Source organism: Beta vulgaris, chromosome 6 (genome assembly GCF_026745355.1).
Source record: "Beta vulgaris subsp. vulgaris cultivar EL10 chromosome 6, EL10.2, whole genome shotgun sequence".
Taxonomy (NCBI): domain Eukaryota; kingdom Viridiplantae; phylum Streptophyta; class Magnoliopsida; order Caryophyllales; family Amaranthaceae; genus Beta; species Beta vulgaris.
This window is the reverse complement of record NC_079207.1, coordinates 42807946-42822026: the sequence shown is the minus strand read 5'-3', so window position 1 is coordinate 42822026 and position 14081 is coordinate 42807946.

Sequence of the window (14081 nt, the reverse complement as noted above, 5' to 3'; positions counted from 1 at the left end):
TAGCTGGGGTAGGTAAAGATCGGAGGACTTTGGATGATGATGACCGTCACTTCTTGCTTTATTGTATAATAACATGCAAGTTTACTCGTTACATCGTAAAGATCGTCGCAGCGTTATTGGAACAAGTGGGGATGTCTTGCCTGGAAGTCAGTATTACACGGTGAGAGAACACTAAGTTCCCTAGCAGTTAGCGACACAGCCATGATAATAATCATTATTTATTTCTTACACAATGACGGGAATGCAAAGTAAATTACTTAACTAGAAGAAGTATCGTTTGAGATGTGTAGCGTTCCAACTGCGTGGTATGGAGCTCTCATCGCGTCGGACCAGTTGGTAGGCTCCATTTCCTACTACCTTAATAATTTGATATGGTCTATCCTACTTAGGTCCTAGCTTACCAGCGTTAGCTCTTGTGTGTTTTGAAATACTTTTCTTAAGACCCAATCACCTTCAACAAAGGATTTGGCTTGGACGTTTTTGTTGAAACTCCTTGCGACTACTTGCTGCTGAGCCGCCATGCGTACCAACGCTGCGTCACACAACTCTTCAATGGTATCCAGGTCGCTTATGAGCTCGTCACAGTTCTGCTGCTCTGTCGCTAAACTACATCTCGCAGTCGGGACGCTCACTTCGGAAGGCAAGACAGCCTCACAACCATATACTAGTGAGAACGGTGTTTGTCATGTCGCAGTGCGTGGTGTCGTGCGATTAGCCCAAAAGATGGAAGGTAACGCCTCCGCCCATGTACCCTTTTTGGCTGTAAGTCGTTTCTTTAAAGTGTCAATGATCGTCTTTTTACTGGACTCAGCCTATCCGTTGGCTTGCGAATATCTTGGCGTTGACGTTAGCAACGTTGTGTTCCATTCGTCACAGAAACGTCTCGTCTTATTGCTAATAAATTGCGACCCATTGTCGCAAATTATTTCGGACGGAACACCAAACCTGCAAATAATGTTGGTATGTATAAAATAAATCACTTCCTTGTCACGTACTTGTTGCAAAGAACCTGTTTCTATCCACTTAGAAAAGTAATCAGTTAGTGCCAACATAAAGACCTTCTAACCTGGGGCTGGAGGTAATTTACCAACTATGTCCATGCCCCATTTCATAAAAGGCCAAGGTGTTAAAGTAGGATACAAAATCTCACAAGGTTTATGCGTCATACCCACGTGTCGTTGGCAACTATCGCACCTGGCAACATACCTTATTGCGTCTTTCTTCATTGTGGGCTAATAGTATCCCATGCGCAACGCTCTATTGGACAAGCTACGTCCTCTTAAATGATTTCCACACGTTCCTTCATGCATGTCTTCTAAGACTTGCCCCCATTAATCCTTTTCTAAGCAACGTAGGTAGGGGCCTGTGGCAGATTTTTTGAACAGTACTCCTTGAATGAGCACGTACCGTGATGCTTTAAACCAAATTCTGCGCGCCTCTGCCTTGTCTGCTGGAAGCACATCGTTAGCGGTTTTGTCCAACTGACACTTACCTCCTCAGTGTCAAGGTCGCTTGTGGCCACGAGGCTGCCGACGTTACCAACGACCTCTTGGTTGTCTTGGAGCCGTTCAGTCGTGGGCGCGACGGTGTCTCCAACACTCCTAGCGACTGTAGGATTTGCCAGATGAACTATAGGGACGGAAGTAAACAAAATGTCCCCTAAAGAAGATCCGAGATTAGCCAACGCATCCGCCTACGTATTCAGGTCCCTTGGTATCTGCAAAATGTCAAACGGGTCAAACACTTTACTCTTACGATGAGCTATTTCTAAGTACATAGCCATTTTATAGTCTTTTGCCGCGAATTCGCCCTTGACTTCGCTGACTATCAGCAATGAGTCACTGAAGAGTTTTAACGCTTTTGCTCCCATGTCTTCTGCTAACGTCATTCCTGCTATGAGCGCTTCGTACTCGGCTTCGTTGTTCGTCGCTCTAAATTCACAACAAATGGCTCGTACTACCTTGCCCCCTTGTGGCGACTTTAGCACAACACCCAGACCTGCACCACGAAAATTGGAAGATCCATCAACAAAAAATACCCAAGACTCGTCACTTAATTGGTTAATCTTTGCGACTTCATCATTTGCAAGCTTTTCTAATTATGGGCTAAAGTCCGCCACAAAATCTGCCAAAGCTTGCGACTTAATGGTTGTTCTCGGACGGAACTGAATGTCATATGCACTAAGTGCTATTGCCCACTTACTCATGCGTCCTGTTAATTCGAGGTGTCACAAGACAGACTTGACAAGATAGTTAGTCATAACAATAACAGTATGTGTCTCAAAATAGTGCCTAAGTTTTTTAATAGCAACAACTATGGCTAAAATGAGTTTTTCCAATGAGGTATACCTGGTCTCTGCGTCTAGCAGAGACTTATTGACATAGTAGATTGGGAGTTGCTGACTTTCTGGATCTCGTGTCAGGACATCACTGACGGACACGTTACTCACCGCAAGATAAAGCTGCAGCGTCTCTTGGCTTTGACAGTAACGGCGGTGACGCTAAGTACCTTTTGAGTACTTGCAGCGCATCTTCATGTTGTTGCGACCATTCGAAGCCTTTATTCTTTCTCAGGACGTCATAGAATAGATGACATCTTTCAGACGACCTGGATATGAAACGATTCAGCGCGGCTACACGACCGGTCAATTTCTGCCCCTCTTTGACGCTCCTTGGAGATTGGATGTTGACAAGAGCTTTTATTTGATCCGGGCTAGCTTCAATCCCTCGTTGCGTAACGACATACCCTAGGAACTTTCCTGCAGTCACTCCAAATATACATTTAGTGGGATTTAATCTCATGCCATACCTTCGCAGGACGTTGAAAGCCTCCGATAAGTGTTTGACGTGATCGCCTGCTTGCTTGGATTTGACGAGCATATTATCTATATATACTTCCATGGTGTCACCCAATTGATCTTCGAACATTTGGTTGACCAATCGTTGGTAGGTGGCACCTGCATTTTTCAGACCAAAAGGCATAACCTTATAACAATATATACCTTTGTCAGTGACGAACGCGGTCTTTTCCTGATCGTCCGGGTGCATCAGTATTTGGTTGTACCCAGATTATGCATCCAATAACGTCAAGAGCTTGTGGCCTACCGTCGCGTTGACCATTGCGTCAATGGGGTAGAGGGAACAGATCTTTGGGACACGCCTTGTTCAAATCCGTGAAGTCTATGCAGACTCTCCACTTTCTGTTCTTCTTGCTCACGACCACGACATTGGCTAACCAATCTGGATATTTTACCTCGCGGATTTTTTCAGTGTCGATCAACTTCTTCATTGATGATTTGGTTCCTTTCAGGCGCAAATTTACGTCTTTTTTGCTTTACGGGCTTGTGCTCGGGGTCGACGTTGAGTTTATGTGTTATGACGTCGGGACTGATTCCTGTCATATCCTCATGGGACCAAGCAAAACAATCTTGATTAGCCTTTAAAAAATTGATTAACTGACCTCGTATTTCCTGTGACAGTGTCGCTCCGATTCGAACGACATGATCAGGGATGGATGGATCGAGCATCACTTCATCCACGTCCTGCTCACTGGGCGCGTCGGGCACTGACCCATCCTTTAATTGCTAGATGGCTGCCTTTGGGGGCTTGAGCGACGAGCTGTAGCATTCTCTTGCAGATTTTTGCTCACCCTTTATTTCTTGGACGCCCCACTTGGTTGGAAACTTCAGCGTCTGATGATAGGTTGATGGGATAGCTTTCATCTTGTGTATTCATGGGGTGCCGAGAATGATGTTATATGCAGACGGGAAATCCACAAAGTTGAATCTCGTCGGCAGGTTGACGCCTTAGGCTAATGTTGGCAGTGTGACCTCTCCGACAGTGTGTTGGGCCTCTCTACTGAATCCAACCAAAACAGTAGATTTTATAGTAATATCTTTATCACACAATCCCATACCTTCGAGGGCGCTTTTGAATATGATATTGGTTGAGCTTCCCCCATCGACTAACACTCGCTTCAATAAGCAATTACTGACTGTCAAGGATATAACTAGCCCATCATGATGTTCTATGTCGCAGACATCGTCGTCGTCAAAGGTAATTACCATCGCTTCCAGCTTGCGTTCTTCCACTGACCTGCAAGGTTTAAAAACGGCGGACGAGGGGGTGCCCTCTCTTTCTAGCCTTTTGGCTGCGGAGTACGTTAGTCCACATACATCGGACCCACCAGAAATAACGTTAATTACCTTTACGTGCGTGGGGAACGCAGGAAGGATGGACTGCGCAGGATTCTTCTCGAAGGACGCTTTACCTTTGTCGCTTAAGAGATCCTTGAGATGCCCTTTATTAAGCATGAACACGACCTCACGTCGCAACGCAATTCACTCCTCCGTCTTATGGCCATGATCATGATGGAACTGGCACCACCTTATCTGATCCTTTTGCGCCTCTGGTCGGTCACTCTTCTATGGCCAACGGACGGGTGCTTTGATTTTGGTCAAGGCATTTACGACGCATATGACATCGACGGAGAATCCATAGGACTCTAGATCTGGGAAGGTTGGCGCATCCAGTGTCATTACCTGCATATTCGACAATGTCAGCAACATTGTTTACCTTGTTTGAGCGACCATACGAGTGGTTTCGCCAATTATTCTTTTTGGGGACGAAAGCCTTCCCGTCGTTGGTAGCTTATGGTGCACGAAACGTTGATATGGTGTTGAGGATGGCATCGTCTTCTTCCAGTCTCATTTGGGTCAACGCTCGTGACTTGACTTCCTCGAACGTTTGACACGGGTACTTTGTCAGACGGTTGTATAGTTTTGCTCGCAGAATTAGTCCTTCCCTGAAACATTCGATAGCAGTCTTAGTATCAAGATCTTTAATGCTAATCATTTCTTTATTAAAGCGATTATAATAATCGTGAATAGATTCTTTAGGCCCTTGGACGACGCCATATAGGTCGCTCGTCTGCTTTTCCAGGCTACGACTGCCTTCAAACTTCTCATAGAACTTGTTGACTAGGGTGGAAAATTGCCAATGCTTCCTGGCTTGAAGGATCCGAGCCATTTGAGAGCGGGGCCGGTGAGCGTGGCTCCAAAAGACTTGCACATACAAGCTTCTGCCAGATGCCATGGGATTGACGCTTGCCGCATCGCTGCTTGTACTGAGTGACATGCCCGCCTGGATCAGTCGAACCGTCGTAATTAGTAGCGAGGGTAGGCAGGTTGAGCTTTTTGGCGAGCACAACCCTCATGATCCTCTCTACGAACGGTGACTCTGCATAGCCATCTGGATGCTCCATGATGCTTGGCGTCGGGGCCCCGGGGAGCTGGGACATGAGCTTCATCAAGCGCCTAATCTGCTTTTCGAGCTGGACCATGCACTTTGCCATAAGATTCGCTTCTCCTTCACCTTGGTCGTTCTCTTCATTATTCAAAGGCTCTTCATCCTCGAGTTCTTCGTTGTTTTCAGGCTCCTCATCGTCTGACTCAGAGAGGTCCCTCATGTAAGGAATGTCGTTCAGATTAGTGCGACGTCGGACCTTGGAAGCTTTGGACAACGCTAACTCTTCTTGCAATTTTTTAATCCTTTCTTGCAATGTTGTGAAGTCAGTGGCTAACTGCTCATTAGCTTGCTTCATTTCGAGCAATTATGCTCTCATTTGCTCATATTGCCTCTACATTTCGTCGAGATTTGGTGTCTCCCCCATTCGATGGATTTTGAACAGTAGTTGGTCTGGTTATGCCCCACGGTGGGCGCCAAATTGTTTATGCTACATTTTGTCTACTATGACAGAATTATGTTCGGGACGATTTTAACCAGATTTTGTATACGACAATGCTAAGAATGAATGCAATGGGGATCAAACTGGACGAACACACAAAGATGGTGACGTGAAAAACCCTAATGAAGATGGGTAAAAACCGCGGGTGGATGAAGATCCACCAATCTACTATGGTTGACTGTCGCTATATGCTAGTGACAATCGTTACAAAGTATGTCTTTCTTTTCGCTTAGTACAAAAAATGTTCCGTAGTCCTCTCTAATGACACTTCTCTCTCTTTTGTATGCCTTTTCTTCCTTTGGCTTTTTTCCCAACGAGTACAATAATAAATTCTAAATCTATTACAATGGTAACAGTAGCGTGATTATAGGAGATCTTCCTAATTATACTCCAACATTGCAATCTTTCTCCCTCCTTTGCATAATCTACTCTTTGTCGACGGATCTCACGGCCAATTTAATGCCTTGCTGAACTCTTTCCATTTTCAGATAATCCGTTACTTGTACTCCGACTGACCTTACCCTCGTGTCTTTTCGTCGCGTCTTCATGTCACAGTCGTCGTGTCATCATGTCAATGTCATTCTGCAAAAAACTCAGCCATAACAATTATTAAGCTTATTGGTTTAGTAATCATATCAGCATCAACACTATAAACATGAGAATCATAAGAATTATTACTATGCTGCCTAGCAAAATAATTATCCCCATCATCAAAGTATCATAACTTCATGATACAAAAAAAAGTGATAAAAAAATATAAATATTCACAAAAGGGAAAAAATTTGTACAATTTAGTCTCACCAACAATAAAAACTAAATTAAACAATATCGTCTCCTCGACAACAACGCCAAAAATTGACAGGTTGTCGTACACCTGTCAAAAATAAATCCTAGCAAACCTTCTAACAATATAGTAGGGTAAGTAAGGTCGAATCCATAGAGAGATAGTCGTTTTAATCTAGTTTTTAAGGTGTAGATATCACAATATCACAAATATTTGAATTAAAGTTATAAACTAAATAAAATACAAAAATCAAACTACAAAGGATCTAGGGTAATGGTTCACCATGTTTATAACTATAATCTATCAAAATATCATCAATGGTTCAATTAATCATATATCTAGAGCATATGTTAATCCTACAGTCGGGCCTTAACGCTCTCAAATCAACATATGCTAGTACGGTCACTCAATATAATCAAAATTGCTAATTATAGGTAAGCCTCTAAAAGAGTACTATCTCTCGATCTATGACTCGATATTAGCAATATTTAATCAGACAATTGATTAGATTACAAGATTAACAATAAAACACTAATCAATTAGAGAAATCAATAACTAATCAAACCATGAATAAATATCAATCAATAATTATATCATATAAACATGGATTCCCAAACCCTAGAAATAAAAACTACTCTATCATGAAAGAAATAATGAAATATAAATCTACAAAGAAAAGCATAATCAAATAAATCAAGGAAAGAAACTAATGAAACTCATAAATTAGTGAAGAACATGAAAAATTAGGGTTTGCAACTAAAATACTAGAGAGGAAAAGGAAGAGAAAAGTAAAGTAAATCTAAAACTGAGAAATAACGTGTAAAGGGAGATGGAGAGAGAAATAATGAAAAGCTAATATAAATAATATTCAATAACCTAATATGACTCGGAAAATAATTTACAAGAGAAGGAAAGTCTTAAATAAATCATTAATGGGTGGATTAATGATCCGCGCGTACGCGTGGCATATTCCAGCAAAAATAGTGGAATCTTCCGGAAGGCATAACTCCTTGACTAAACATCTCCCTGGGGCGCACCACCTATCGTTGCAAATCTCTTTAAGTCTAGTTTCCAAATATTCTGGAATGATTCAATTATAAGAAGCACATCAAAAGTTATGATCTGAACAGTAGACGTGACTCCGTTTTCACATTTCTTCTAATGATTTTCTGCTTCTTTTTTGCTCAAACTCGTACTATGACATATCCATACGATCCCTATTTATTGTAGTTTCTTTCCAAGTACTATTAATCCTCAAATTTAGATAATGATACTCCAAATACGTCCTCAAGCCTGAAATTCATCAAAAACAAGAAAACATACCGAATAGGAGTAGAAAAACAAAACTTAAGAATATAATGCAACAATCAACCTAAATATGAATATGATTATCATGTCCTAATAATCAAAGAACCTATTTATGCTTACAAAGTAGTTTTGCGTTCCCATGTCTTACTATAGCTTGTATATGCTTTTGGAAGCCTACTCAATGTTGAACACCATTATATATAGCCACTACTAAAGCATTTCAGTAAATTACATGCAATTGTTGTGGTGTACGGTGTACCAAAATGCTTCTTTTTTTTTTTGGTGACGAGGACCCATCCACTTTGAGAATGGTGAACCCCGGGCTACGTAGGTGAAACCCACACCCCATGGATCCAGGTCAGTCTGGAGGCAAGGAGGGAGCAACTACCACATGTATACATTGCTATGGTGGCAAGTCTCGAAACCGGGACTTGATGTATCACATGTGACGCTCAAACCATCTTGCTTTGGCCCTAAAGGGTCTATCACAATTGTTTTTGGAACCCTTGGTAAGATTCCTACTACCACTGCATTTCAGAAAACACCTTACTCTGAAATTCCAGATAACTCTATTAACATTTGACTTTTTCTAGTAGCCAATAACATTTCTAATGCATAGTTGTGAACTGAACATCTTTTTTAAATCTTATTCAACACAAGTGCCTTTCCCATCAGAGCAACCAAGCAAACCAGCAAAAAAAAATGCCTCTGTGTGATTTCTTGTATCCTAGATTTGTTTTTGAAGGCCTATTGGTCGTAAGGCACCACTTGTGCACGCTATCCATTTGAACCTTATTAATCTAAGTTTATATATGTTTGTTGTTGTAAACATAGTTCACATCCTGCAAACTTAGTGGCAACCAGAGCATAGGCGCGTGGTGCAACAACTAGTTTAAACAAAAGTACATAATTGCATCTGGCAACAACCAACAACTATGAGTACTTTTGTTTAAACTAGTTGTTGCACCACGCGCCTATGCTCGTGACACTCCAAAATGGCGTATTTTCGGTATTCGAATTAGGCTAGACATATTATCTGATTGAATGTGAAGCTATTGCTCTAAGATGTTTGATGCTTGTGCTTGCAATGTTAGATTTATCTAAGATGTCTGCTTCCTTCCCATGTGTTGCTTGTCTTTTCTTGTTTTGCTAGATTAAATCTTTTCAAAAACAAATAATTATTTCCACATAATATTATTAAATATTTTTTTAAAAAAAATCATTTCCACATTAGATTATTAAATTTCTTTAGAAAATTTCCACCTTAGATTAGGGTTTATTTTCTCCATTTTCATTAATATAAACTAAATTAAATCACTCATGTATGCCTTTGAATTATATATAGATGTCAAAAAAGAATAAATCAACATTAACTACATCCCTTAACTTTTCAAATAGTTCAATTACTATATTAACTAATGTATTATATGAATAGCTTTCTTGTTATCATTATCTTCGTTTTCCTCAACCTCCCCCTAATCTCTATCTTCAGCGTCATTGTCATTCTGATCCTCTCTCCCTCCTTATCACTTACTTTTCCTCCCTCACTCATATTCAAATATCTTTGTGAGTCTTATTACTTGCTTATGGAACCATTAAAGAAAAACATAAATGAAAATATTATCTCAATATAGTGTTTTTCTGTCCCTTTCTCCTTTGTATGGCTAATTCCCCTCCAATATAATTAGACTAAGATAAGAGAGAAAGTCTTTAGTAAGGCTAATTCCCCTCCTATATACCTTCATCACATTAAAAAGTCCTCTCCTACTTGGTCCTTTCATGGTATTACACTTTGTTTTCCTCCCCTTTTAGCTCCCTCATCCCCTTTGTGTTTATTTTTTCACTCATAAATATGATAGTAAGATTTTAGCGAGCCTATATAGTTTGACTAACATGAAAAATAAAGTATTTAGTAAGGCTAAGTCCACCCATATACACACTCGTCACATTAGAAAGTCTTTTCCTTGGTCCCTCTATCCTCACGCTACCTCCGCTCCTTCTAGATTTCTCCTCTCCTACTTTGTCCTTCCTTCACTAATAAGCTAAGTAAATAGTAAGATTATTCTAGTAATTTAATTGTTTTCAAAATGACTCAAGTTACTTTTAAAAGTTGATCAATGCTTATGGTGCGAGTTGTTTGTATGCCTATGGTTTAATTGCACATATTAACTTTGTGTATGTTTGTAATTCAATTACTAAATAAGAAAGAGATAGAATAACATTGAATATAAGAAGAGTCAAAATTACATGTTAGAAGACCATAATCAACATTAACAACAAAGACTTCGATATCGTTTACGTAATAAGTACGGAGTAGAGCTTATAAGCATTAGCCCTATTGAACCAAAAGTACTATGAATTAGTACTTGTTTGCCTAGACAAAGATTAACATTACCACAAAGGAAATGGGCACGTGATTAAACTGGCTTCCAGGAACACAGATTTTAGCAACATAAAAAGACAAGTTGTGTGTTCATTTTTTTTTACAGGAAGAAAAAGTATAATTAATAATAAACCTAATAGAAAAAAAAGTGTTAAACCTAGTCTCAAAATAGGGTGCTAGACCTAAATTTACAAGGCATTCCCTTTTCCGGACTTTGTAACCCAAAGTCCGAAGTAAGATATTGGATCCTTGATAGCGAGTTGCGAGGACCAATTTGCAAGAAAAAGTCATGATTACCCTGCAAAAGAAACATTATTTGTCATATGTCAACTAAAGTAGAGCATATATGTTGAGTGCTATTCCTCCAACTATTTGAATACATTTATGCGTCTGTAATGCTTTTTTCCATATACACTCCCATTACAGACCACGTGTCACATTTGTTATTCGTCTCTCACACACATATATACATGAGTAAAATTAAAGTTGTAGTGGCCTCAAATCTCAATTTAAGTACTCCCCGCTAAACCCTTGTCTAGTAGTCGTAGCCCTTCATCAGGAGTCATAACTCATACTCATATTGTTTGGGGCCAATAATTCCCACTGGGCCACTACATGCTCCAAAGCTCCCTGCCAGCGTGGCAATCCTCCAGTGGGATCCACCCATTTTAAATCCTGTGCCAGAATGGCAGAGACATTCTACACACATTTCAACACCTGTAAATATGGCGCATATCCCCATTTATTGAAGTAATAACTTCTAGACAAACTACTTCACAGATCCCAATTAATACACATCAACTGACTTGATCGTCGGAGGGGCGATCCCGGATCCACCCCTGGGGTAGTCTAACTCTCGTCCTATGCAGGTCTCCCAGCGATCTTCGAGCATCCAACCCTCATTAACCCTAATATCGATCCATCCCGCATAATACAAGTTTTTACCCGAAATAGGTTGGCGCCATCTGTGGGGACATCGAACTAAAAGTCATGGCCATCACTCGGAGAAATCGGAGACAACAAAGGACTCCTGTCCCCTCTTATCACTCGAGAGCACCATCTCATGAGGTGGTTGACAAGACAGCGGAGAACCCCTAGCAGGCCCCTGTCCTCTCGTCCTGCCACCAGCACGTCCTCGAGGAGGTACATCCTCGAGAGGCTACAAGTGCAATTAACCTCGGGGAGCCTCGAGCTAGGGCAGCTCAAACCCCAGTGGGCCCCCCTCAATATGAGCAGCCCAGCCCTAATCCAGTCACTCAAGAAGATCTTCAGCAGCTCGCTGACCGTCTCAGCGACAATTTTGAGTGCGGCCTCCGAGCTCTAATATTGAACTTCTAGGCAAGAGGAGAATGGCCCTCGAACAGACCCGCTCTACCTCCCATGCCTTGGCTGGTTATTGATCACAATCGAGCAAGGAACGTCGATCTACCCCAGGTCATAGCCCTCGATCCGCCGAGTTCACCATGGGTATCTCGAAGGGCAGCTCAGGTCGCCCCAGCAGGGGGGACACGCGACATGGGATCAACGAGCGCCATCTGAGAAACGGTAATCATGACGCTCGCGAAGTCTTAAACAAAAAACGAGCACAGTCCAAGGCAAGGAATATGTCTCCCAGCCCTAACCGAGAACAGAGCGAGCCTCGAGAGAGGGAACCTCGAGAGAAGGAACCTCGAGAGCAGAGGGAGCCTCATAAAGAGAGGGAGCCTCGACATCGTTGGGGTCATCGAGAACGAGCGTCTAGTAGCTCTGAGTCCAGCCGCGAGTCAGAGGCTCAAATGGGCAATCTAGGGTTCATGACACCCTTCGGGGATAATATCATGAGAGCCATCACCCCTCGAAAGGTCAATGTTCCTCCCATCGACCACTATGATGGAACTACAGAACATCTGGCAACATTTAAGGCACAAATGAGTGTGCAGACTAGCAGCGAGGCTGTATGGTGTAACTTTTTCCCAACTACTTTGAAGGGGATGGCCTTAACCTGGTTCACGGAGCTCCCCTCCGGAAGTATATCGAGCTTTGCGGTTCTCGATATAGCCTTCAAGCAGAATTTCATCACCGGTAGAAGACATCGTAAGACTAGCATTCACCTCATGTCGATTAGACAGCGGAGAGATGAGGACTTAGCCGACTATATCAAAAGGTTCAATGAGGAGTCGTTAAAGGTCTCCGATCTCTAGGATATCTTCGCATTCACCGCGCTCATGTCCGGATTGTACCCCTCGCAGTTTCAAGCTTAAGCTCGCGGAAAGTGAAGCCTCATCATTTTAAGAAGCTATGAACCGTGCCCAGAAGTTCATTCAGTCCTCCGATATTTGCAAAGCGCATGATGAGCCCAGCTCCAGAAAGAGGAAGCTTGAGTACACTCCTCGAGCGGACAACCCAAGGGATGTCCCTCGAAAAGAGAAAGACAAAAAGGCCCGGTTGGAGGACAACAGGCACGACCCTCGGTACAATCTGAACCGAAGAGAAATCTACCTTGACATCACAGGAAAGTACCCCTTGTCGAAGCCTAATCCCACCCGGACTTCCGTCAACAAGCGGGATAAAAGGTGAGAAACAGAAAAAAGAGGAGACGAAGAAGATTTAGAAAGTGAGAAGGGACGGGATTGTAGGAAGGCAAGAGGGGATGGGCGAAAATGAAGAGGAGAGGAGAGGTGTTAAACTTAAATTAAATCCTACATCCTACCTCAATGAAATCCTGCAATTCCCTGCATTGTCAAACTTAAAGCTATAGAATACGATAATCATTCCTAACATCAAATATATTACTCTTCATAAACAACCGAAATATAAACACATATACTGATGAAATATGAAGTGATCAATTAGTTCTCAAAATCGACACAAACAACAACACTTTCTTTTGAACATCATGAAAATTGCAAAAACTAAAACCCGTAGCAAAAATCAGGCTAATCTAATCCAAGCAAACCATATCGACTAACTTTATAATTTATTTTATAGCTATCCATCCAAAATTCAATTTTTTACTTAACTGATTGTATAGTTAGATTTCTTTATTGAAATCCCAATCTAGGTTCACAAAGCAAAAGTGACAATAGAAATTGAAGTGAAAATTTGGGAGCAGACATGAGTTAATGAAAGGAAGGTGTTTTTTCGATTAATGTGCAAGAGGTTGACGTATCAAATTACCCATTTTCAATTAAAATGAAATCCTAAAACATGAATTATCAGGCCTTTGAAATTTATCGAATTCGAAATTATCAGGCCTTTATGATGAACTATCAAGCCTTTAAAGAATTAAAATCGACAATATTTTCTTACCTACATAATGCTATTATGGCAGAAAAGGTAGCAAATTGCGAGAAGAAGAATAAAACAACAATCCTACATCATCCCATGGAAGAATTAGAAAACTGTTTTAAAGAAATCGATGAAGAATAATATGATTTCTCACTCAAATTTGCGTAAAAAAGTGATAATTTTAAAGCTTGTATGAAACATACCTTCGATTATTGGGAAATTTGAGTTCCAAATCTCGTCAAAAGAGGTTGATTCTGGCAATTTGATGACAAAGTGCCGATGAAATCGAATTCTGTTCTTGACAGAAAAGCTAAAATTCCTAAGATCAAACCCTAGAATTTGAATAAAGGAAGATTAATTAAGAAACGAAGACAGAGAAGAGAGAGAAATTGTTGCGGGCTGTTGTTTGGAGGATAAACCAGATGCAAAGACCTAAAGAGTTGAGGATAGATTAAATAAGACAATAATCGTGTGGTTAATAATGGAGGAAGGATGGATGGCTCTGATTGTTTAGGTGCTTATGAAGTTATGTATAGTGAAGAGGAGAGCGAGATTCACCCTTAATGGCGCCCCATAACTCTATAGCAATGGCAA